This window comes from Bos indicus, chromosome 11 (assembly GCF_029378745.1).
Source record: "Bos indicus isolate NIAB-ARS_2022 breed Sahiwal x Tharparkar chromosome 11, NIAB-ARS_B.indTharparkar_mat_pri_1.0, whole genome shotgun sequence".
Lineage (NCBI taxonomy): Eukaryota > Metazoa > Chordata > Mammalia > Artiodactyla > Bovidae > Bos > Bos indicus.
This window is the reverse complement of record NC_091770.1, coordinates 24,840,564-24,866,124: the sequence shown is the minus strand read 5'-3', so window position 1 is coordinate 24,866,124 and position 25,561 is coordinate 24,840,564. Positions and strand designations below refer to the sequence as shown.

Here is a 25,561-nt window from a genome sequence, read left to right as displayed (position 1 = left end):
GAGGGAACAAGGGGAGGGGGAAGTGAAGGGGAGGGGACGCCCAGGGGTGGGGGCAGGTGCCCGCCCCCAGCGCAGGGCTAGGGAGGGCCGAGTTGTCCTGCCAGGGGAGGCCGGAGCGCTTGGGACCAGCAGGGAATTGGGGGGCGGGTTGCGGCTTGGGGGGACCTTGCTGGAAGTGGAGGGTCCTAGGGCAGGGGTCCTGGCCCAGGCCGAGGCCTGCCGCCCCAGCCAGCGTACCCAGGCACCTGCCCACCCCGAGACTGGGCTTCCTCTCCCCGCCTCTGTCCCTGGAGACCTCCAGGCTGTGTGACCTCCAGCACGTGAGCACCAGTCTGGATGCAAACACTTGGATGCAAATAAGTGCTCGCAGCAGGGCGCCTTCCTTCTGGTGAGGTTAAGGCAACCGGCCTGGAGCCGGAAGGCCCTGGAGCCAGGGGATGCCAAGTGCTTGCAGCTTCTCAGGGCAGAGACCTAGAGGATGGCGGAACTAGGAAAACTGACCCCCTTCCAACTCCACCCTAACTGCACTGGCGTGTCAATCCGCGTTCACCCCAAAACCAGGATGAACAGAACCCACTTCCCCACACCTGGAGGCCTTGCCTGTAGACAGGCCCTATATGCAGTGCAGCCAGGCTGGGAGAAGAGACCATTAGAGGAGGGGGGCTTCCTTTGCCGTTAGGGGAACAGGGCTCACAGTTCATTGTCACCACAACTCCTCAAAGGACGAGATGGTGCCAGTCAGCTTGCTGTTGATGGACTGTTAACTGGTTATGTGCCTAATGCTTTTAAAGTTATTATTTTCCCAGGCAAATTCTCCAGACAACCCCTGTTTTCTCAGCCTTCAGACCCTCACAGAAACAAAGAGCCAAATTGAGTTGAATCTGAGCTGGTTGTCCCCTAAATGAACACAAACAGCTTTCTTTAGGGAAGCCAATCCATTCCGAACTACTCCCAGATATTGTTGGGTAATAAACATGAAGAGGATCCCTAACTGTTGTGGGTTGTTTGGAGTTTCTGGTGGCTTTACAACCTTGTGTTGACTCTGGTTTGGCGTCTGTGGATGAGAAGTGTCCCCAGAAAAGAAGGCTGTGTTCTGCTTTGTCTGGTGATGGCATTTGTGATTGTCATTATCACAAATTGAGGTGAAAATAGTTCTCTGGCTAGCTAATGGAAAGCAAGAAATAAAATATAAAGCACTTTAATCAAAAAATATAAAGCATCTTTGGCTGAATTACCTTGATTGACTGTGTAACTCAAGTTTCTTCAAGTATAAAATGGGGACACACTAATTGCACCTCACAGGTGGGGTAAGGAACAGTTGTGATTATATCTTAAAATGCTTTGTAAACCATTCAGCAAAGAGCACTATGCAAATAACAGGTGTCTGCTGCTTTTTTTTTAAACTCAAGCAAGTTTCAGATTCCCAAAGGTTTTACGCTGTGAGTCAAATTGTGATCTCACGTCAACTCTTTTGACCTAGAGAAAAAATAAAGCTGTTCTGTTATGCACACTGCATAGCTGTTATTTATCATAATCCCTTTACTGGAGATTCCACAGAAAACATATTGTGACATCACTGACATCACTCTCTCCATTTCTGAGCTGACACGTAAATAGGCTGCATGATTTAGCTGGAGTTAAACTATAAACTGGCAGCAGTGTTGGGATAATTCAGCCCTTTCCTTTGCCCTAGAATTCTCTAAACCAGGAAGATTGTCTCCAAGTGGAAAGGCCACCTGGAAACCATAAACTGCAAGGGAACAATAGGTCGCAAGCTCTATTAAAAGGTTTTCTCATTATTTTTAAATAAGTAAGCAGTTTCTCCCCTTCAAAATATCTCTGTATTTCTGATAGTTCCTTGCCTGCCTGTCTCATTTCCCCAGCTTTGTGCACCTTACCAGATACTAACCACACTAAATGGGCAAAAAGTGCCAAGAAAACATCTTCCATCCATACTGATCTCCTTAGGAATAGCCTTATCCAGAAGCCCCAACCCACCCCATTCCCCCATGAAGGGCCTCAGAAATTTGGGGGATTGGAATTAGTTGGAAGTAATGATGGTGGCAGAACCCAGGCTCTTTCCCTCCTCTAGATTCTGTGTGTATAACCTCTTGCATCTCTAGCTCCTGGGCCAGTGTCTTCTACATAATAGGTGCTCAGTATCTGGAAGAACAAGTGCCCATGAATGATGGACTTAACATAGTTAGAGAACCAGGTGCAGAGTTGAATGCAGGGACTTTTGTCTATGAAACTTTTATACTTCCAAATAACAAAGAAGTATGCATATAAAGGAGTTCAGCAAATGTTTGTACGTAGAAGAAAAAAAAAACATACAAAGAAGGGTGGAAAAGCCATAGCTTCAAAGAAACCAAAGCACTTCTACCTCCTCAGGCTGCATGGTTCAGATCACAAACTTGTCACCAAACTTCACTCCTAGCTTGGCTGTTAGACTTTAAAAGTTGCTTGACCCCTCTGATCCTCAAGTTCTACAAATCATGACTAGCTACTGACACCTAATTCTAACACTTGTACTAAAAAGTGAAATATACAAAGTTTGGGGCATGTGTTAAGCTTTATACTTATTAGGTGCTGTCTCTCTATTCCAGTCATCCTCATTACTAAAATAGAGGGGTCTCTCAGATTGTGCCAGAAACTCCAGGAAAAGTCCAGCCTCTCCATGGGTAAAATTTCCTGGCATGACTGCTGTGATTAAAGAATCATGATAAGGGATTGCCAAAAGGCCCAGAATGTTCTCTGTGTCAGTCCCCAGAGTCCCACAGCTTAGCTGAAAAAGTGGATGCTGCAAGGAAGCTATAGATAAGACAGAGTGTTGGTTTTTGCTTCAACATCAGGATGGAGTTTTTATATATGAAAAAAAAAAAAACCCAGATAGGGCTGTCCAGAGTCTGGGAGCTTTGTGATATTGAACTCAAGAAAGGAGCCTGAAAAAGAAAGGAGCCTGGGGGTCTAGAATGTAATTAATCTGGAACCAGATAACAGGCTTTAGATAAAGTACCATAGCTTGTCCTTTGTGCTTTCTTTGATCTGTTTCTCTCTCTCTTTTTTTTTTTTCCTTTCTTTTCTTTCATTAACTTATGTTGTTATTTAGCAAAATTCTATTGGAAAAATGCCAACCTGTCTCAGCTATTCCAAGGTGGTCCCGGGTTGTACCAGAAGATGACTATTCCAAGAGAAAGCAAGAATCAAAGCAATTGAGCCCCTAAGGGAAAGAAAACCAGAGTCAGAGTTTCCTAGCTTCTCCAGTCTTGGCGCCTTCTCTTCCACTGATCCTCTGGGCTAAAAACAAGAAAGTGAAGTCGCTCAGTCGTGTCCAACTCTTTGCGACCCGTGGACTGTAGCCCACCAAGCTCCTCCATCCATGGGATTCTCCAGGCAAGAATACTGGAGTGGGTTGCCATTTCCTTAGGGGATCTTCCTGACCCAGGGATTGAACCCAGGTCTACCCACATTGCAGGCAGATGCTTTAACCTCTGCGCCACCAGGGAAGCCTTTAAATACAAGAATACAGTCTCTCAGAAAACCTCCTATAGAGACACAGAACTTCAGATCCAAGTACTACATCAAAGATTTCAAGGGAGGAAAGGAAGCCAGGTTGAAAGAAGGGGGAGGAGGCAGGAGAGGGGGGTGAAAGGGGTGGCCTTAGTCTCCTGCCACCTACAGATACCCAGGTGTTATGGGACTTTTCCCTGGGCTTCCAGAGAAGGGAGGACTGGAACTCGGCCCTACCAGAAATCAGACCAGACCAGAAGCAGAATTCGAGTTCTCTGCCAAGAGGAGGAGATCAGTCTCCAATCCTCAGCTCAGGCTGAGGGCCCTTCGTCCAGATTCCTGCATCCAGGACCAGGGGACTAGAAAAACAGGGAAGGATAAGAAGGGTTAAGGAGAGGAAAGAGAAAGGGAAGGGGAGAGAGGTCAATAAAGTCTCTTGTTCCTTACCTGGTCAGGGCACTCTGGCCAGTTGTCCACGTCAGGAGGAGACCAGGGACAAAAGGGTCCCAGTTGCGGCCACTGGGTCTACCCAGGGCCAATCTCAGAAAGTCTTGACTTTTGAAAGTGTGTATTTTAGGAGTCTATGGTGCTCTCGCTCTCATGCTCTCAAAGGAGAGCAAGCTCAGCCATTTGGTGGCATCCACAAAGAGGTTCCTTCTCTAGATTCAACATTGCCTCCAGGTCCTAGAAAAGGTGCTGGAAATCACAAGGGGGATAGGAATGAGCCTTTAGAAGGGTACCCTAAATGATTTAAGTGTGTTTTTGTTTTGTGAGATATTTTGTTTTTTTTTTTAACCTATGGAGCGCTAGAGTGCTGTGGATTTGAATGGGAGATGGCAACAGCATATGCTGTGGGGTCAGGAAGTAGAATCCTAAAAGGCAATGGAAAGTGTTGAGGGATACAACAGGGAACCTTTGTAGGAATGACTCAGACCACAGCAAAAAAGATCTTTGGCCACCTAATGAAAAGATCCTACTGATTGGAAAAGACTCTGATGATGGGAAGGATTGAGGGCAGGAGGAGAAGAGGGCGACAGAGGATGAGAAGATTGGATGGCATCACCGACTCAATGGACATGAGTTTGAGCAACTCCAGGGATGGTAGAGGACAGGGAAGCCTGGCGTGCTGCAGTCCATGGGGTCTCAAAGAGTCAGACAGGACTCAGTGACTGAACAACAACAAGAGCCAAGAGTGTGGATTGGAATTGGAGATGGTGGAGAGTACAGGTTGGTGAAAAGGGCTGCTGACTAGGGTAAGAGGTCATGGGGTATGAGAGATATGGATTGGTTTGAGAGAAACTCAGAGGTGTGAGAGATACAGGATCTGGTGCCTTGGGGGAGACTTGAAGTAAAAAGATAACAACTGGGTGGAAAGAGGTGTGATTCAGTGAGCAGACAGTATGGGAGGGGAGGCAAGTTGGGGGAAGAGGGATGGTTGACGGGTTCAATTTTAGAAAAGTTGTGTTCCAGGTGCCTTTGGAAACATGCAGGATGTTTCCTCATTAGAAAAGAGGTGGATGAACAGACCCAGAGTTTGAGAGGGCTAGAAATACCCTCTTCTATGTCACCATCAGCTCAGAGCCCGGTCTGTCTTGTCTGAGGGGTAAGCCAAACCCTGGCCCCAGGGGAAGAAGCAGGTTCCCTGAATCCTTCAGCTTGGGAGAAAACAGGTTTAGCCAGTCTCGGTCCAGGAGATCAGAGTCCAGGTCCAAATGTGCAATAGGCAGGGTGTGGGCAGAGGGCCACGCAAGTCACCAGGACAGATGGTGAAGACAAGGGGGCATGCCCCAGGGCTGACCTGCCACAGGCAAAATTCTCAGCTAGGGAAAGAGAAGTCTGCTCTCGGGGTGAAAAAAGCAGCTGGGGTGGGAGGGTGGGAATGGGGGAAGAAAAGAACAGGAGGAAAAGGGAAAGGACACAGCCTGAAAAACAAATCTGTCTATTCCTACCTCACCCTCTTGCCTCTAAGATGGTATAGAGGGTTACACAGTGGTCCCCCCAAATATATGTCTACCTGGAACCAGAACCTACGAATGTGACCTTATTTCCAGATGAAATTAATGGTCTGGAGATAAGATCATCCTGAATTAGGGTTGCCCCTATATCCAACAACAAGTGTCCTTGTATGAAACAGAAGAAGAGAGGGAACAGAATGAAGAGAAGGCATGGAAAGGTGGAGGCCAAGATGAGTGTTATGAGCTACAAGCCAAAACAATGCCAAAGACTGCTGGCAGCCACCATATACTGGGGGAGAAGCATGGAGTAGATTCTCCATCAAAGCCCCCAGGAGGAATCAAGTTAGCTGGCACCTTCATTTCTGGCTTCTGGCCTTCAGAACTATGAGACAATATATTACTGTTGTTTGAAGCCACCCAAGTTGTGGTAATTAGTTACAGCAGCCTTAGGAAACTCATACAGATGGTAACCACCCCTTGATTTTAAGTAAACATAGATTCAGCCAGAAAAAACTGAGCACTATATGCAGAGACTAAGGGACATGGAAGCTGAATAAAAGAATAAAAGAGGGGGCTTTTCTGGTGGCTCAGTGGTAAAGAATCCACCTGCCAGTGCAGGAGACACAGGTTCCATTCCCAAGAAACCAGGAGAATTCCACACGCCATGGACCAACTAAGCCCGTGTGCCACAAATATTAAGCCTGTGCTCTAGAGCCCGAGAGCCACAACTACTGAGCCCCGTGTGCCCAAGAGCCAGTACTTTGCAACCAGGGAGGCCACCGCAAAGGGAAACCTGAACGCCATGGCTAGGGAGTGGCTCCCGCTCGCCACAACTAGAGAGAAGCCTGTGCAGTAACAAAGACCCAAAACACTAAAATACAAGTAAATAAAATAAAATTTTAAATATTTTTTTAAAAGATAGAGTTACACAGAGAGAAGGGGCCCAACACCACTCCACTTAAGTCCTGCTCAAGTCCTTTAGACACGGTTGGCTTAGTGCTAACAGAAAAGAACATCCAGATGCTATGCCCTTCAGCTGTCAGTGGAATAATCCTCCTCCCCTTCCATTTTTCCTTTCCCGGCACACCTGTAGAGTATCACACATTCCCATAAGCAATAGCAGATTACCAAGAAGGTAACACACACATTCACTCCTCCATTCCTTTGTCAGGAAGCGCTCTGGCTCCTCAGATCCCAATCAATGCTTCTAGGGTGGGGAGTAGAGTAGGGGCCTTCAAGAATATAATCTTGTCTTCAAAAATGCCCTTCTCATTCACCAAATAAGTAATGAGCGCTGTTAAAGGCATTAAGGACACACCAGTGAAGGAGATAGACAGAACACCTGCCCCCTGGAGCTTATATTCTTGTGGAAAAGACAGAAGAATGACCAAATATAATAAATCCGTCAATAGATGTGCTAGTACACAATGATAAACGCACTACAAAAAGTAAATCAGGATAGGGAAACCAAAAATGATGATGGTGGTCAGAGAAGACTTCTTGGATGTAAGAACTCAAAAGAGACCTAATGATAGAATGGAGTGAGCTGCTGGGACATGTGGGGAGCAACATGCCAGGACAAGGGAAGAGCAAACGCAAATTCCACAAAGCAAGACTCAGCCTGACCTGATTGTGACCCAGGAAGACCCGTGTGGGTAGGAGATGAGGTCAGGGAAGTGAGCAGCGTCCATCCATGTAGAGCCTGGAAGGCCCTGGTAAAGTGTTTGAATTTTGTTCTAAGCATACTGGGAAGGCTTTTGAGAAATGGAATATTTCCTGCCATATCAGTAAGCAAAGGATGTCACGGTCATCAGCAATGGCAGCCACCACGGAAGGTAAGCTCGTGAACCCTGAGGGAACTCAGGAAGGAAAGAATACCTGCCATCTATCTAGCAGCCACCAGACTGCAGGCCCTCCCTAAGGTGAACGCTGAAAACCACAGGACACTGGCCCCAGATCGCTGAGGTACATATCAAAGGAATGATTTCAGTGAGCCCAGACTCCCGCATCCTCCCATACAGAGAAAAGCACTAAACTCCTTAACTTGGGATATCTGGTTTTCTTTAATTAACCATACTGTTTTGATGTTCAGACTATCTGCCCTTTGTTGCAACACTTCTATATAACAACCAGGCTCCTCCTTCCGCCTCCTCAGAGTTTTCTCAGGGTCACTGGAGATGCTGTCTCCTGGGCCTGAAGTCCTAAAAGTTCCCCTGAAGAAAGCCTAACTCGCAACTTTTATGTTATGAATATTTTTTAAGTCAACTATTTCAACACAGGAGTGACAGGAATCTGATCGACGTTTTTAAAAGATCACCCGGAACATGAAGAACACAAAATAGAAAGGGGCCAGTCTTGACTTCCAATTCAGAAAAGCATGACTGGGGACTTCCCTGGCAGTCCAGCGGTTACCACTCTGCACTTCCACTGCAGGGGGCACGGGTTAATCCCTGGTCAAGGAACTAAGATCCCACAGCTTCAAAATGAACAAACAAACAAAAAAAGCAAAGCAGCATGACTGTGTTCTCTGGAGGCATCAAACCTCCTCTGAGCACTAGGGATTCAAAACTCACCAATCTGAAGTTTATGTGAGGGAAAACCAAACTTCCTTCTGTATTTCATTTGATGTAATAGTGAAAGAGACCCCTTCCAACTCAAACTGGGGTTCTGAGACTTGTGCCAATTAATGGCTGTGAGAGAAATGACCATATACACTGGCTACCTTTTTAAATCCTCTTCCAAATCATACTGGACAGCATCCAGTCATGTAGACTGTAGTTAGTTCCCCTCATACCTGATACCATCACTGAGGTTTTCCTAGGCCGTTCTCCTTTCAGCTGAACTCCATCTGGGTCACAGGGAGCATGTGAATTCCATGAATATGAGCCACTTACTGCATCTTAAATAAAGTGTCTTGGTTATAAGTGATGCCATATATAAAATATCATGATTGAAACAAAGCCTTCTGAAAGTTTATACACACACACACACACACACACACAAACCCACACTCCACTGTGGAGAGTGGAAACACAGAGACTTGTTTCGAGGCTAACATACTTCAATACAGAGGTAGGGAGCTAGGAAAAAAGTTTGAGAAGCCCAGGTTCCAGGACCCATGTGATGAACAGTGGGGTCCAATGGTGATAAACCAGAGTAACCAGTCGATCACTGGATCTGACAATATGGTGGTCTTCAGAGACCAACTCCCTTGCTGTCTTCTCTTCCTGACTGTCCAAATCCTAGGCAGTTGGAAACAAATTAGTAGGGTCTGGCCTTAGATATTCTACAGCGTGGATGGCTCCAAAGAGCAGAGAAGGGGCTCATGAATCCCCCAGACTGAAGGATGATACTATAATTTGCTCTTTCATCAGTGCCGTTTATCTTTATCCATATTGGTAGCTGCTGCCCTTTCTACGAGAGACCGAGGGAAGTTTATTTGCAGTCTTGATTTCAAAAAGGACAGAAAATGCTGGAGGGCTCAAAGTGAGACTTTGAACTCCTGGATAAATAAATGGTTGTTTATGTTTCCTTTTATCTCTGTGAAGTTTTGGAGGATAAACCATGAGTAGTTCAGAGCTTCTTTTACAAAGCCAGGCCAGGACCATATTATTAGTGGCAACTAATGCTTTTGAACTGTGGTGTTGGAGAAGACTCTTGAGAGTCCCTTGGACTGCAAGGAGATCCAACCAGTCCATTCTGAAGGAGATCAGCCCTGGGTGTTCTTTGGAAGGAATGATGCTAAAGCTGAAACTCCAGTACTTTGGCCACCTCATGCGAAGAGTTGACTCATTGGAAAAGACTCTGATGCTGGGAGGGATTGGGAGCAAGAGGAGAAGGGGACGACAGACGATGAGATGGCTGGATGGCATCACAGAGTCGATGGACGTGAGTCTCAGTGAACTCCGGGATGTGGTGATGGACAGGGAGGCCTGGCGTGCTGCAATTCATGGGGTCGCAGAGTCGGACATGACTGAGCGACTGACCTGATCTGAATGCAATGTTTCCCATTTAATTGCACTCAATCAGAGCATTGAAGACTTGGCTTCAATTAGAGGGTACCTGGAGGCAGCTTAACTTTTTTGAAGTTTTGGTAAAGGTTGCCCAAAAACGGTCCAGTCAAATCTCATCACTGGTTGCTTTCTGCAAGAGGAGATGAAATGTCCATCCCTGGAAGTCCTAACTCCCTTCCACCCTCCCATAGGCTTCTGATTTGGTGGGTGAAATTTGGACTGTGTTCATGGAATAGAGGGTGTAGAGGGTGGGGCTCTCCTCCCAGTTAGGAGTCAGAATTCTGGAAGTGAAGGGGAGAGAGAAGGTTCCAGCATTTGACTGAGTCTTCTTCCTGCGTCCTTAAACCCGGCTGCCTCCTTCTGTCGGGTGTCCCCAGTCTTCTCCACATTCACACAGAACCGAGGCTGGACCCTTTCTATTGGTGGCCTGAAGTCTTTCAGCAGGTAAGAGCAACTTCAAAGGCAGAGAGTCTGAGGACTGTGTGACTATGGTGTTCCCACGTCTTCCCACTTGTCCAACTCTCCCCATCAACACACACCTTTGCACACCCCCATAAAGTCCCTCAGATCTGGGCTGGAGTGGGGACTGCTTGCCCATCACAGTCATTGCCTCCAGAAGGAGATTTGAGGTGAAGCCTTCAAAGCTCCATACCGACTTCTCCATGGTAGCCAGCTTCTCCTAAAGCAACTGCAGCCGAGGGCAGGCCCCGAGTCGTGAGGGATGGAGCAATTCCCAGCCAGTGGCATGTTGCTGGGATCTGATGCATTATTTATGATGCTGGTGTCAGCATGGCTCCCAGGCACCAGGGGAAATGGAAAAGGCACTTGGGCCTGTGCTGATGAAACTAAATATTTAAACAGGAATCACGAGTTGAGGTAAAATCCATTTTTCTTCAGTAAAGCAGAAAGGGCCACAAATAACTTCAAGGTTGAGCACTTGGTAAATACCAGATCATAGGGGAAGGCTGGGGGCTCCCGGTCCATGGCTTTCATCTACTCTCAGATCCCAGTTCCTCTCCAGGGCAGATGTAAAGGGTTGGCAAGGCACTTCGGAGTTGAAGGAGGAAAGGGGAGTTGGAGGAGCAGAGGAATTGATTCAGAGTCATGGTCACCCTATTACGGCTCTGTGGGAATGAAATTTGGAGACACTATAACAAGGTCCAACCGGACGCATTCCTCTGTGTCCTTTTTGTCCATTTCCCTGTTTCCTGAGATCTGGTCTACCCCATCTGCCCAGCTGATCCCACTCACCTTCTGATTAGCTGGAAGAAGGATGATGGGATGCTGGGCAACCGTGAACCAACCCTCTTGTCTTGATTCTACTTATCTCACCTGAGACAGTCCCAGTTAGGAAGCCATCCTCCACCCACTGCACACAAACCCAGAGGACACCCTATACAGAAAGGAACACGGGGGACTAGGGCCCTCCATTAAAAAATTTTTTTTTGGCTACACTGGGTCTTAGTTGCAGCATGCTGGAGCTTGAGTTTCAGCATAGAAACTCCTAGTTGAGGCATGTGGGATATAGTTGCATAAATAGGGATCAAACCCTGGCCTCCTGCATTGAGAGCACAAAGTCTTAGCCACTGAACCACAAGGGAAGTCCTAGGGCCCTTCATTTTTGATATACAGAAATCTCCAACTATGAGGAAAGACAAGGTCTCCAAAGGTAATTTCCTGGTGGAAAGAAATAGTTGTGGTTTGGCCTGGCTTCTTCTGCTGGGTTTTCCCCTCTTGGTGGGATCCTTCAATTGCATTTCCACAGCAGTCACTGTTCCTGGTCCCCAGGGATGTGCTTTTTCCCAATCCCTGCATGAACAAACACCTTTTTCTTCCTTTCGTCTAAAGACAGCTGAGACAGGCTGACATTTTCAAAATTAACTTTTATAAGAACTTAGGAAATAAAAGGAAGTAATTGCAAAAAGTACAAAGACAGAAGTTCAATTCAGTTCAACGTTTATTGAGATCCTGTGTTTAGCTGATACTCTGGATTATCTTAATAGATGAAATGGATTTCTGATCCTCAAGGAATTCACTGTCCAATGGAAGAAGCAAGCAATTCGAGTATGATGGGTTGTAATCTAATAAAATAAAAGCCATAATTGCTCAGAGTTGGTAGCAATTAATATGCCCTGCTGTAAGGGCAGGGCTGGTCAGAGAAGACTTTGAGAGAAGGTGCTATTTCATCTGAAGCATCAGTGAAAAATAAAATCTTTGCCTGGTAAAGAGTCAGAAAGGACATTCCAGACAGAGGGAAGAATATGTAGAAAGTACACGGAGGACATACGAGAATCAACTGGAAACTTGGTTCAAAGCCAGATTGCAAAGGCCTTACATGCCAGGCTAAGAAGTTTGACCTAATCCTATAGGACCTAGAGGCAATGGGACCCTAACACATTTACATTTATATTAAGTTAGAAGGACAATAGTGGCTAAAGTTGAATAAACAGATTTTTTTTTTTTAATTTTTGGCCACACCACTGGACTTGGAGGATCTTAGTGTCCGGACCGAAGGTTCCCCAAACCTGTGCTACCTGCAGTGGAAGCGAGAGAGTCCTAACCGTTGGACCGCCAGGGAATTCCCAATAAGTTTTCATTTTAGCTTTTGTTAGAGTTTCCTGTGAGTTAGTTTAGCATAAACACAAAAAGTTTCTGGGCCTCCAGAGCTGAAAATAGAGATGGGCAGTCGTGTTCCCTGTAAAACTTATCTTTAAATGCAACAGAGAGAAGTGTTTTAAGAGACAAAGAGTAAATTAGAGCTCATTGTCTGAGTTCCTTGATTTAAAAAATACCTTTGTTATTATGGACTGAATAATCTTTGTCCCTACAAAAGTCCTATGTTGAAATCGTAACCACAGTGTGATGGTGTTAGGAGGTGGGGGCTCTCAGGAAGATACTTAGGTCACAAGAGTGGAGTCTTCATGAATGGCATTATAGAAGAGACCCCCGAGAGCTCTCTAGCCCTCTGCCTGCCGTGTGAGACTACAAGTCTGCAATGCAGAAGCGGGTCCACACCAGACCCTGGTCTTCCTGGCACCCTGATCTCAGGCTTCCAGCCTCCACAACTGTGGGCGATAAGTTTCAGTCGTTTATAAGCTTCCAGTCTATGGTGTTCAGTTATAGCAGCACACACTGTGTATAAAAATTTGGGGGCAGTGGGAGGGGAGTTGGATATAATGATGCCAAAACTTACCTATGGAGGGGGAGAAAAAGAGGGGCTTCCCTGGTGGCTCGGCGGTAAACTGCCTGCCAATGCAGGACACTCGGGTTCTGTCTCTGGGTCAGGAAGGTCCCATATGCCCTGGGGCAATGAAGCCCATGGGTCACAACTATTGAGCCCACATGCCACAGCTACTCTGGGATCCATGCATCTCAGAGGCCAGGCTCAGCAACAGGAAAAGCCACCACAATGAGAAGCCCCAGCGCTGCGATGAGGAGTAGCCCCTGCTTGCCACAACTAGAGAAAAGCCCCCTCACAGCAACAAAGACTCAGAACAATCAATCAATCAATAAATTTTTTTAAAAAGAAAGAAAATGTGGGAAGATGAAAACGACTCAAATATGAGGAGAAATGGTACTATTGCTTGAGGACCCTTCCTATGTGTTGGCTCCCACTTCAAAAATAGCAGCTGTCTAATGTCTTAGGGGTCATGGACTACGAAGTCCCCGATGCCCTCGAGAATTCTTGTCAGGGAGAAGCAGATGAAGGTTTGGGGGCTCCTGTGAGAAATGATTATTTAGGTTGAAGAACTGGAGAGAGGTGATTATTCAGGCCTGTAAGACTTTCAACGACAGGAACGTGGAGATTTTTAGAAACCAGGAATCATGCAAATTTGAGAAATGTAAAGACTGAGTCCTCCCAGGCCTTTGGAAAATTAACTGAAGAGATAACAGATGGCAAATTATAACAGTTTTTTAAAAAGTAAATATTAAGCAACTCGAAAAGAAATGTTGGCTAAGCACTGACCAGAATTTATACTAGTCCCAAGGATATGGCCCTGTGTTCCCTCGGCCATCTCTCTCTGGGCACTAAAGGTAGAAGAATTTGCACCTCCAAGGTACAGGCACTCTAATCCTCTTTCCTGAATCGGGTATAGAAACACACATTTTAACATTGATTTGTTCACAGAGACAAGGTTGGACATTTCGAAAATAATTTAAATGCCTAAAAAATTTAGTAAAATACCCACCCCCCCTCCACCACCACCAAAAAAGAAAGCTAAGAAATGTATTAAGTGAAAAAAAGCAGGCTAGATCAAAATCCGTATGGTACAACTGCATTTTTGTTCTTGTTGTTTAGTCATTAAATTATGTCTAACTCTTTTGCAACCCCATGGACTATAGCCTGCTAGGCTCCTCTGTCCATGGGATTTCCCAGGCAAGAATTCTGGAGTGGGTTGCCATTTCCTTCTTCAGGGGATCTTCCCTACCCAGGGATTGAACCCTGGTCTCCTGCATTGGCAGGCGGATTCTTTACCACTGACCCAGCAGAGAAGCCCACAGTTGCACTTAGGAAAAACAAAAAATTAGATATATGTAGATGCTGAAGCTAAAACTCCAGTACTTTGGCCACCTCATGTGAAGAGTTGACTCATTGGAAAAGACTCTGATGCTGGGAGGGATTGGGGGCAGGAGGAGAAGGGGACAACAGAGGATGAGATGGCTGGATGGCATCACCGGCTCAATGGATGTGAGTTTGGGTGAACTCCGGGAGTTGGTGATGGACAGGGAGGCCTGGTGCACTGCAATTCACGGGGTCACAAAGAGTCGGACACAACTGAGCAACTGAACTGAACTGAGTACAAATTTGGAAAACTCAGCAGTGGCCACAGGACTGGAAAACGTCAGTTTTCATTCCAATCCCAAAGAAAGGCAATGCCAAAGAACACTCAAACTACCACACAATTGCACTCATCTCACACGCTAGTAAAGTAATACTCAAAATTCTCCAAGCCAGGCTTTAGCAATACGTGAACTGTGAACTTCCAGATGTTCAAGCTGGTTTTGGAAAAGGCAGAGGAACCAGAGATCAAATTGCCAACATGCGCTGGATCATCGAAAAAGCAAGAATTCCAGAAAAACATCTATTGACTATGCCAAAGCCTTTGACTGTGTGGATCACAATCAACTGTGGAAAATTCTGAAAGAGATGGGCATACCAGACCACCTGACCTGCCTCTTGAGAAACCTGTATGCAGGTCAGGAAGCAACAGTTAGAACTGGACATGGAACAACAGACTGGTTCCAAATAGGAAAAGGAGTACATCAAGGCTGTATATTGTCACCCTGTTTATTTAACTTCTATGCAGAGTACATCATGAGAAGTGCTGGGCTGGAAGAAGCACAAGCTGGAATCAAGATTACTGGGAGAAATATCAATAACCTCAGATATGCAGATGACACCACCGTTATGGCAGAAAGTGAAGAGGAACTAAAGAGCCTCTTGATGAAAGTGAAAGAGGAGAGTGAAAAAGTTGGCTTAAAGCTCAACATTCAGAAAACGAAGATCATGGCATCTGGTCCCATCACTTCATGGAAACAGATGGAGAAACAGTGGAAACAGTGTCAGACTTTATTTTTTTGGGTACCAAAATCACTGCAGATGGTGATCACAGCCATGAATTTAAAAGACGCTTACTCCTCAGAAGGAAAGTTATGACCAACATAGATAGCATATTGAAAAGCAGAGACATTACTTTGCCAACAAACGTCCGTCTAGTCAAGGCTATGGTTTTTCCAGTGGTCATGTATGGATGTGAAAGTTGGATTGTGAAGAAAGCTGAGTGCCGAAGAATTGATGCATTTGAACTGTGGTGCTGGAGAAGACTCCTCGGACTTGAGAGTCCCTCGGACTGCAAGGAGATCCAACCAGTCCATTCTAAAGGAGATCAGTCCTGGGTATTCATTGGAAAGACTGATGCTAAAGCTGAAACTCCCAATACTTTGGCCACCTGATGGGAAGAGTTGACTGATTGGAAAATACTCTGATGTTGGGAGGGATTGGGGGCAGGAGGAGAAGGGGACGACAGAGGATGAGATGGCTGGATGGCATCACCGACTTGATGGACATGAGTTTGAGTAAACTCCGGGAGTTGGTGATGGAGAGGGAGGCCCGGAGTGCTGCGATTCATGGGGTCGCAAAGAGTCGGACGCGACTGAACTGAACTGAACTGAGTGTAAATATATAGACACATAAATGTATAGAAGATTGGATAGAAGATCTGCAACTAACAGTAGTTACATCTGGGGACAGAGAGTGGGAGGCATGTGAAAAACAACTCAAATTGTCATCTGTGTACTTCCATACTGTTAGAAGTATAGTACAATGTGAATGCAGAACATTTTCATCAAAAACATTTTTTTTTTTTTAGTTCTACAAGTTTATTGCTACCAACCCATCTCCCTCCACCCTCATGCATGCATGCTCAGTCATTTAACCCCATGGACTGCAGCCCTCCAGGCTCCTCTGTCCATGGACTTTTCTAAGCAAGAACACTGGGCTGGATTGCTATTTCCTTCTTCAGGCATCAAAAACATTTTTAATTTTATTTATTTTTTATGATATATTTTTTAGCTTCAGGATCTTAATTCCCTGACAAGGGATCAAACCCATGCCCCGTGCATTGGAAGCATGGGTTCTTAACCACTGGACTGCCAGTGAATGTACTCCCAAATACAGTTTGTTTAAATTAAAGAAAATTTTTAAAAAGCAAAGGCATAGACAGAAGATTACAGAGTAACACATTCTGAAGACAAGTTGATTATTCACTTCTCTTGGGTATCCAGCCTGCACCCCTATTCCTTGCAATAAATCAAGTTTCATTTATTTTCCTTAAATTAACTTAGTTTACACAAGCAAACAAACAAAAAATCCAACAACAAACAGAAAAACAATAAAAACTACTATAACTAAGATGATACCAGTTCATGAGTACCTGTGCACACTGGGCTAGGATGAAACTATTATTCTGCGGAGACCACAGGGAACCACTGAAAGATTTTAAGCAAAGATGTGTGCCAGGCATTTTAAAAATATGTCTCAGAACCAGGAAAGGAAGACCTATCTGAGAAGGACCAGACTGAAGCAAGGAGTCCAGTTACAAAAAGCTTTTTCAATAATCCAAGTGAAAGATGGTTTAAAGACAGGCTTATTCATATTCTGCCCTAAACTTGCTGATTGACTTAGATTCACTTGCATTCTGAATTATTTATTAATTTACACAAGAGACAGAAGGGAAGAATAACTGAATCCCTATAATGGTTTTAAGAACTCACAGTATCCTATCAAGGTATGGGTGTGCATAAAAGTAACCTTCTCTGGTTCTTCATTCTCTCCACATTCGAGTCTAGACTCCTCGGCACAATATTCAAGTCTAGCCCTTTGCAACCTGGCTTAACTCTTCCTTCTTGGTCTTACATCCTCCTCTTCTCCTCGTGTATTCCACCAACTTGGAGCTACCCTCAGCTGCTTGAGCAGAGCAACATTCAGTCTTGGCCTTAGCTTCTGTATCTGTGTTTCCATGACCTGACCTTCCTTCCTTCTATTCTCCTGGGAAAACTACTTAACTTAAACATAAGTGTCTCCCTAGAGCACTAACACCACCAACACACTGCTCTGTTATGACCTCGTGGTTATTTGGGCCTGTTTCCATCACTGCACCAATAGACTCCAATGGCTGATTATCAGAAGCACAAGGCAGTTTGTTTCTTGTTGTTGTGCTTTTAAATTTATTTTATTAAAGTATAGTTAATTTATGATGTTGTGTTAATTTCTGCTGTACAGCAAAGTGACAAAGTTATACATATCAGTTCAGTTCAGTTGCTCAGTTGTGTCCGACTCTTTGTGATGTTATACATATATATACATTCTTTTTCACATTCTTTTCCATTATGGTTTATTACAGAATACTGAACATAGTTGCCTGTGCTATACAGTAGGATCTTGTTGTTTATAATAGTTTGCATCTTCTAATCCCCAGTTTCTAATCCATCCCTCACTCACCTCCCTCCCTCTTGGCAACCAGGAATCTGTTCTCCATGTCTGTGAGTCTGTTCCTCTTCTATAGATAAATTCATTTGTGTCATAGTTTAGATTCCACATTTAAGTAGTATTATACGGTATTAGTCTTTCTGACTTACTTCACTTAGTATGCAAATCTCTAGGTCCATCCATATTGCTGAAACTGGCATTACTTCATTCTTTTTTACGGCTGAGTAGTATTCCAGTGTCCATTTATCTGTCCATGGGCATTTAGGTTGTTTCATGTCTTGGCTATTGTGAAAAGCACTGCTATGAACAAAGGGGTGCATGTATCTTTTTGAATTAGAGTTTTGTCTAGATATATGCCTGAGGAGTAGGAATTGATGGATCATATGGCAACGCTGTTTTTAGTTTTATGAGGAGCCTCCCTACCGTGTTCCATGGTGGTTGCACTATTTTACATTCCCTCCAACAATGTAGGAGGTTTCCCTTTTCTTCACACCTCTCCAGCATTTGTTATTTGCAGATTCTTTAATGATGGCCATTTTGACTGTTTTTCACTAGACTTCCAGAGCCCATCCAGAACTACAAAATCTGATTCTTTGGGGGAGGAGCCAGAGAATCTGTATTTTTTTTTTTTTTTACACTCCTCCATTGACTGTAGTCATCACCAAGAAGAGTGTGTGTGTGGGGTGGGGGGCGGAATGGGGGGTCCTCCATAGCTCATAAAACTGTAGACTGAAAGAAATGCACGAACTAAAAGTTGAAAATTATGTCTAATTTGGTGGACAAAACTTAAGCCCACAATGCAGCCTCTCAGTGGACGGAACACGACATTGTGAAGCCTCCCAGACTGACCCCACTGGCTCCCATACCACCTTGTTCCAACTTGTGTACAGCTCTTGCCATGGGATCCACATGACATGTGTCCCATTCTGCTTATTCTGTCCCATATACTTATTTGTCTACACGCCCCTCCCAGATCACATTTCTGTCTCCAGCCTTTTTCTTTTCTTCTTTCCTTTTTTTTTCCCCTAACTATTTTGCTAGATGGCTCCACAGATGCCTTCTCACTTGTTTCCCATCCAAATGTGAGCCTTTGACAGCAGGGAACCCATCAGGTACCACAGATTCCATGTACTTGGATGTTTGGGGAAGATTTGCAATACGCAAAAGGAATAAAAGCAGGAAAAAATTTCTAGCATGCAGTACATGTGAGAAACTACAAACAGTTATTTTCAAGTTTCTTTGGTTTGACTAGGAAAAAAAACCTGATCAACAATCTGGTTAGCAGACTGGACTGTTGGTAGAAGCCACCCCTAGAGTTGATTACATGCATGTGTGTTCTGATGTGTCCCACTCTTAGGAAGACAGAGGAGTGCTAGAACATTCTGGGCCCCGGACTGCCAAAGACTTCGACCCAGAGTGGGGCCAGGCCACACCCTCCACTAATCTCCTCATAGCCTTTGTTTGAGTGAAGCCACTGATGAATGAAGCCTATCACAATGGAGGCAAGCAAAGTGCCCTCCCATTACCATTTACATTGAAGCGCCCAAAGCAATCTCCAGGCGCCTCTATTGTCTTTGCTATTAGTTGAAGTTAATTTTTTCTTTTGTGTTTTTTATTAAGGCCCTTCTCTCCCTCCCTTCCCCCAACCAGGCTATCTACAGAATGAATTTCCAAAACACCCTAGAGGAAATGGCTTCTTTTAAGTACTACTATTATCACTGTGATTAGCATTATACTGAGCCCTACTTTCACATCTGGGAATCTTGCTGGGGATGCAAGTTCAAGATTTCCTGCTTTAAAGAATTTAAAAAACCAGAATTTCCAGTTTGAAAGTATTTCCAAAGGCATAGAAGCCTCAGGCAGAAAGCTGGGTCTGGGATCTCAACCTCGCCCACCTCTGACTTGGGGGAGCTGGACCCTCTGGGCCCCCAATTCCCTATATGTAAGTACTCTGCCTTGGATTCCGTACTTCTGAGGATCATGCAGTCTATGGAAAACGGTTTATCAACTTCGCGTGCGTGTGTGTGTGCTAAATTGCTTCAGTCGTGTCCAGCTCTTTGCGACCCCATGGACTGTAGCCCGCCAGGCTGCTCCAGGGATTCTCCAGGCAAGAATACTGGAGTGGGTTGCCAGGCCCTCCTCCAGGGGATCTTCCTGACCCCTGATCACATGCGTGGGGAGACCCAGTTGGTTTTAGAGTCCAGTGCCTTAACCACTCAGCCATCGCTGCTCTTAACAACTTTAAACCCTCTGAAAAAATCTGCCAAGCACCAAGCACAAAACCACAAGCTTGACACATTTTATCTAATGAGGGAGGAATTATATTACACTCTTATCTTACATGTAAGAAGCTGGATTTCTCCTTGACACTCCTCCCCAGGAATGAGTGTTCCCTCTGCCCCTCCATTTTTTATTAACTCCAATTCATTGATTCTGTCTGGGAACCCTCTCTCGCCTCTTCATCCCAGAAACTTGTCCTTCAAAGTCCTAGTTCTCATCTCACCCAGAGCATTTCTTTTTGAAATTAAGGACAAAGACTTGCATTTTCTTAGGTTCCCTGTGCCTCTCCAGAGGGATCTCTTTGTCCTGCAAATCTCTTCAAGCCTCCTCTAATATGCGCCACTGCCTTTTATAAAGTTTAGCTGGGCTAGAACAATCACCATTCACTTGCCTCCATCCCCCACTACACACACACTGCTACTCTAACAAAAGATGCTACACTCTGAAAACTCCCTTATGTTGCTTGCACCTTAGTATCTGATGCTGATCATCTCCCCTTTGTCTCCACTTGGTAATTCCTACTCTGGCCTTACAAGTACTTCTTGCCCATAGGCTAATGGTTGCTCCTCCTCTGGGTCCCTTAGCATTAGTGCCTAGCTCCATGATGGCACATTACATGTCTGTTCATTACTCTGGAATACATTGGGTTGGCCAAAAAGTTAATTTGCGTTGTTCCATAATCGTGCGAAAAACCCAATCTTTTTGGCCAACCCAATATATTCTGGTATCTAGGTTGGAAAATACTTATTTTGGGAAGGATGAGAAATTGACATTAATAGGGTATAAGGAGTAGGTGAGATATGATGCCTGGCGCATATAGTAGATGAAGCTGGATAAGCAGAAGCTTTCCAGGTGGCTCAGTGGTAAAGAACTCGCCTGCCAATGCAGGAGACGTGGGTTTGATCCCTAGGTTGAGAAGATCCCCTGGAGAAGGAAATGGCAACCCACTCCAGTATTCTAGCCTGGAAAATCCCATGGATAGAGGAGCCTGGTAGGCTACAGTCCATGGTATAATAGGAGGGAAAGGAGAAGGGCACAATTTTATAGCCCAAGGATATCACATAAACCCATTGAAATCAAATGGGTCCAAGATGGCATAAAAGTCGACTTCCACTGGACCTTGATCTTCAATCAGCAAGCTAAACGACATACCCAGAAGCGCCATGACAGTTCCAGTCAGTTCAGTTCAGTCACTCAGTCGAGTTCGACTCTTTGCAACGCCATGGACTGCAGCACACCAGGCCTCCCTGTCCATCACAAACTCCCAGAGTCTACTCAAACTCATGCCGATTGAGTTGGTGATGCCATCCAACCATCTCATCCTCTGTCCTCCCCTTCTCCTCCCGCCTTCAATCTTTCCCAGCATCAAGGTCTTTTCAAATGAGTCCGCTCTTCACATCAGGTGGCCAAATATTGGAGTTTCAGGCTCAGCATCAGTCCTTCCAATGAATATTCAGGATTGATCTCCTTTAGGATGGGCTGGTTGGATCTCCTTGCTGTCCAAGGGACTCTCAAGAGTCTTCTCCAACACCACAGTTCAAAAGCATCAATTCTAAAAAAAAAAAAAAAGCATCAATTCTTCGGCGCTCAGCTTTCTTTATAGTCCAACTTTCACATCCATACATGACCACTGGAAAAACCATAGCCTTGACTAGACAGACCTTTGTTGGCAAAGTAATGTCTCTGCTTTTTAATATGCTGTCTAGGTTGGTCATAGCTTTTCTTCCAAGGAGTAAGCGTCTTTTAATTTCATGGCTGCAGTCACCATCTGCAGTGATTTTGGAGCCCCCCAAAATAAAGTCTGTCACTGTTTCCACTGTTTCCCCATCTATTTCCCATGAAGTGATAAGACCAGATGCCATGATCTTCATTTTCTGAATGTTGAGCTTAAAGCCAACTTTTTCACTCTCCTCTTTCACTTTCATCCAGAGGCTCTTTAGTTCCTCTTCACTTTCTGCCATAAGGGTGGTATCATCTGCATATCTGAGGTTATTGATATTTCTCCCAGAAATCTTGATTCCAGCTTGTGCTTCATCCAGCCCAGTGTTTCTCAATATTTACTCTACATATAGGTTAAATAAGCACACTAACAATATACAGCCTTGACATACTCCTACACTTGATTTTAGCCAAAAGGCCGTAAAGCAGTGACATACTCCTTTTCCTACTTGGAACCAGTCTGTTGTTCCATGTCCAGTTCTAACTGTTGCTTCCTGAACTGCATACAGATTTCTCAAGAGGCAGGTCAGGTGGTCTGGTATGCCCATCTCTTTCAGAATTTTCCACAGTTGATTGTGATCCACACAGTCAAAGGCTTTGGCATAGTCAATAATGCAGAAATAGATGTTTTTCTGGAACTCTCTTCCTTTTTCCACGATCCAGCAGATGTTGGCAATTTGATCTCTGGTTCCTCTGCCTTTTCCAAAACCAGCTTGAATATTTGGAATTTCACAGTTCATGTATTGCTGAAGCCTAGCTTGGAGAATTTTGAGCATTACTTTACTAGTGCGTGAGATGAGTGCAATTGTGTGGTGGTTTGAGCATTCTTTGGCATTTCCTTTCCTTGGGATTGGAATGAAAACTGACTTTTTCTAGTCATGTGGCCACTGCTGAGTTTTCCAAATTTGCTGGCATATTGAGTGAGCACTTTCACAGCATCATCTTTCAGGATTTGAAATAGCTCTATTGGAATTCCATCACCTCCACTAGCTTTGTTCGTAGTGATGTTCCTAAGGCCCACTTGACTTCACATTCCAGGATGTCTGGCTCTAGGTCAGTGATCACACCATCGTGATTATCTGGGTCGTGAGGATCTTTTTTGTACAATTCTTCTGTGTATTCTTGCCACCTCTTCTTAATATTTTCTGCTTCTGTTACGCCCATACCATTTCTGTCCTTTATTGAGCCCATCTTTGCATGAAATGTTCCCTTTGTATCTCTGATTTTCTTAAAGAGATCTCTAGTCTTTCCCATTCAGTTGTTTTCCTCTATTTCTTTGCATGGATTTCTGAAGGAGGCTTTCTTATCTCTTCTTGCTATTCTTTGGAACTCGGCATTCAAATGGGTATATCTTTCCTTTTTTCATGACAGTTCCAAGGCACTGCCAAAAGACCAAGGAGTGGGCGTGGGCTGTGGCCCAATTCCTGGAGGCGGCCCAATTCCTGGAACTCTCCACCCTTTTCCCAAAAGAATTGGAATAATTCTACTTGTTAGCATATGAAATTACCCAGCTTAAAAAAAAAAAAAAAAAGAAATTACCCAGCTCATAAAAGCTAACCATGCCACATTTCGCGGCAGCCATACTCACCCTCTGTGATGGCCCACACTCTACCTGTGGAGTGTACTTCTCTCTGAATCTAAAGAAATCCATTTCTTATCTATCACTTTGTCTCTCACTGAATTCTTTCTGCGATGAGACATCAAGAACCTGAGCTCCATTAGGTCCTGAAACCAGGTCCTGTGGGTTTTGACTGGGTTCAAGTGCCAGCTGCATGGGTTCAAACCCCAATCTGAGATAAATAGTTTCAAGGGTTTGCAAAGAGTTGGACATGACTGAGCAACTAAGGGCGCATACACAGAGAAAATCTTAAGAGCCTTGATTTTTAAGAAACTTTGGGTTTCACTCTGTAAGTGATCGTGTTTTTAGGAAGGGGGCAACAATGCTCATGTTTTTAATGACATGCACTGGAGCACAGAGAGGGAGAGAAAGTAAGAAAGTTAATGAAAAGGCCATGGCAACTGTCCAGACAAGATATGAGTGCTTAACTAAAGGGAGAAGTTCTGAGGTTGGATAAAGGGACAGATGGAGAGGATACAGGAAGGTTTCTAGCTTGGCAGTAGTTATTATACAAGAAATTCTGCTGAGAGACTCCCCTGGCAGCCCAAAACAGTGATTAAGAATCTTTACATCCACTGCAAGGGGCATAGGTTTGATCCCTGGTCAGGGAACTAAGATCCGGCCTGCAGTGTAATGTTGAAGGGGACAAAGTACAAACTTGAAGAGAATGACACAGCCAAGGGACATGACATAAACTGATTAGAACCAATTAGTCCAACAAGGTCAACATCCACCAGATCTTGAGCCTCTGTATGTGTTCATTGTAACACGTCAGCAAATTAAGTGACACACCTACAGGCGCCATGACAGTTCCAAGGCTGACCATCAACGACCAAAAAGTGTATGGTGGCCCAACTCCTGGAAATCTCCACCCCTTCCCCAAAATAGTTGGAATAAACTTCCCATTCATTGAAGTGAAGTCGCTCAGTCATGTCTGACTCTGTGACCTCATGGACTGTAGCCTACCACGCTCCTCCGTCCATGGGATTTTCCAGGCAAGAGTACTGGAGTGGGGTGCCATTGCCTTCTCCAGGGGATCTTCCCACTCATTAGCCTTTGAAATTACCCAGCCCATAAAAGCTAACCACACCACATTTCAAGGCTACTCTCTCTTCTGAGATGACCCACTCTACTCTGTCTGTAGAGTGTGTTTCTCTCTAAATAAATCCACTTTTTACCTATCACTTTGTCTCTCACTGAATTCTTTCTGCAATGTTATTGTTGTTGGTCGCTCAGTGTCTGACTCTTTGTGACCCCATGGACTGCAGCACACCAGGCTTCCCTGTCTATCACCATTTCCCGGAGCTTGCTCAAATTCATGTCCATTGAGTCGGTGATGCTATCCAACCGTCTCATCCTCTGTTGTCCCCTTCTCTTCCTGCTTTAAATCTTTCCCAGCATCAGGGTCTTTTCTAATGAGTCAGCTCTTCGCATCAGGTGGCCAAAATATTGGAGCTTCAGTTTCAGCATCAGTCCTTCCAATGAATATTCAGGATTGATTTCCTTTAGGATGGACTGGTTGGATCTCCTTGCAATCCAAGGGACTCTCAAGAGTCTTCTCCAACACCACAGTTTGAAAGCATCAATTCTTCAGTGCTCAGCTTTCTTTATGGCCCAGTCATCCATAGATGACTATTGGAAAAAGCATAGCTTTGACTATATGGACCTTTGTTGGCAAAGTAATGTCTCTGCTTTTTAATATGCTGCCTAGGTTTATCATATTTTTTCTGTGATGAGACATCAAGAACCTCAGCTTCATTAAGTCCTGTAACCTGGTGTGTGATCTCAGTTGGAAGACTAAGAAAAAGTCAGTGCCATCGAGTGCTTGGTTTGGTAATGTGGTAAGAGAAAATTTGTGGAGAAAGATAGTTTTGTTTTGGTCATAATGAATTTGGAATATTTGTAGCTGCAAGTGGAAATTATACCTAGAGCTAAGTTTTAGAGGTGAGGGCTATGGTTTAGATTCGTGAGTCTTTTCTATGGAGATGACACTTAAAAACCATAGAAATGGAGAGGATCACTGAAGGGTAAATTGTCAAGAGAGATAAGAATCTAGCATTCTTTTACCCATGTCTCTTATTATTATGTCACAAATCCATAAATCAAATGACATTAGTTAATACACTAAGAAGTCACTTTAAGGACAGCATGGCAGATCTTAGTTCCCCGACCAAGGATGGAACCTACTCACCCTGCATTGTGATTGTGGAGTTTTAACCACAGGATTGCCAGGGAAGAAGGACAGCACACCATGGCGTTAAAGATCTTGATGGTCTTATGATCAAGCTGTTTTCTGTTGTTGCTGTCATCTCTGGGACCTGGAGTTCTAGAGGCTTCCCTGGTGGCTCAGAGGTTAAAGCATCTGCTTGCAATGTGGGAGACCTGGGTTCGATCCCTGGGTTGGGAAGATCCCCTGGAGAAAGAAATGGCAACCCACTCTAGTATTCTTGCCTGGAGAATCCCATGGACGGAGGAG

The 25,561-nt window shown here is 44.7% G+C and overlaps 1 protein-coding gene across 6 annotated transcripts in view; it reads right to left on the bottom strand.

Annotated features, from left to right (window-relative positions):
* The window catches only part of MTA3 (metastasis associated 1 family member 3), a 213,727-nt gene that overhangs the window by 162,950 nt on the left and 25,216 nt on the right, over positions 1 to 25,561 (bottom strand). The gene's annotated exons all lie outside the window — the stretch shown is intronic.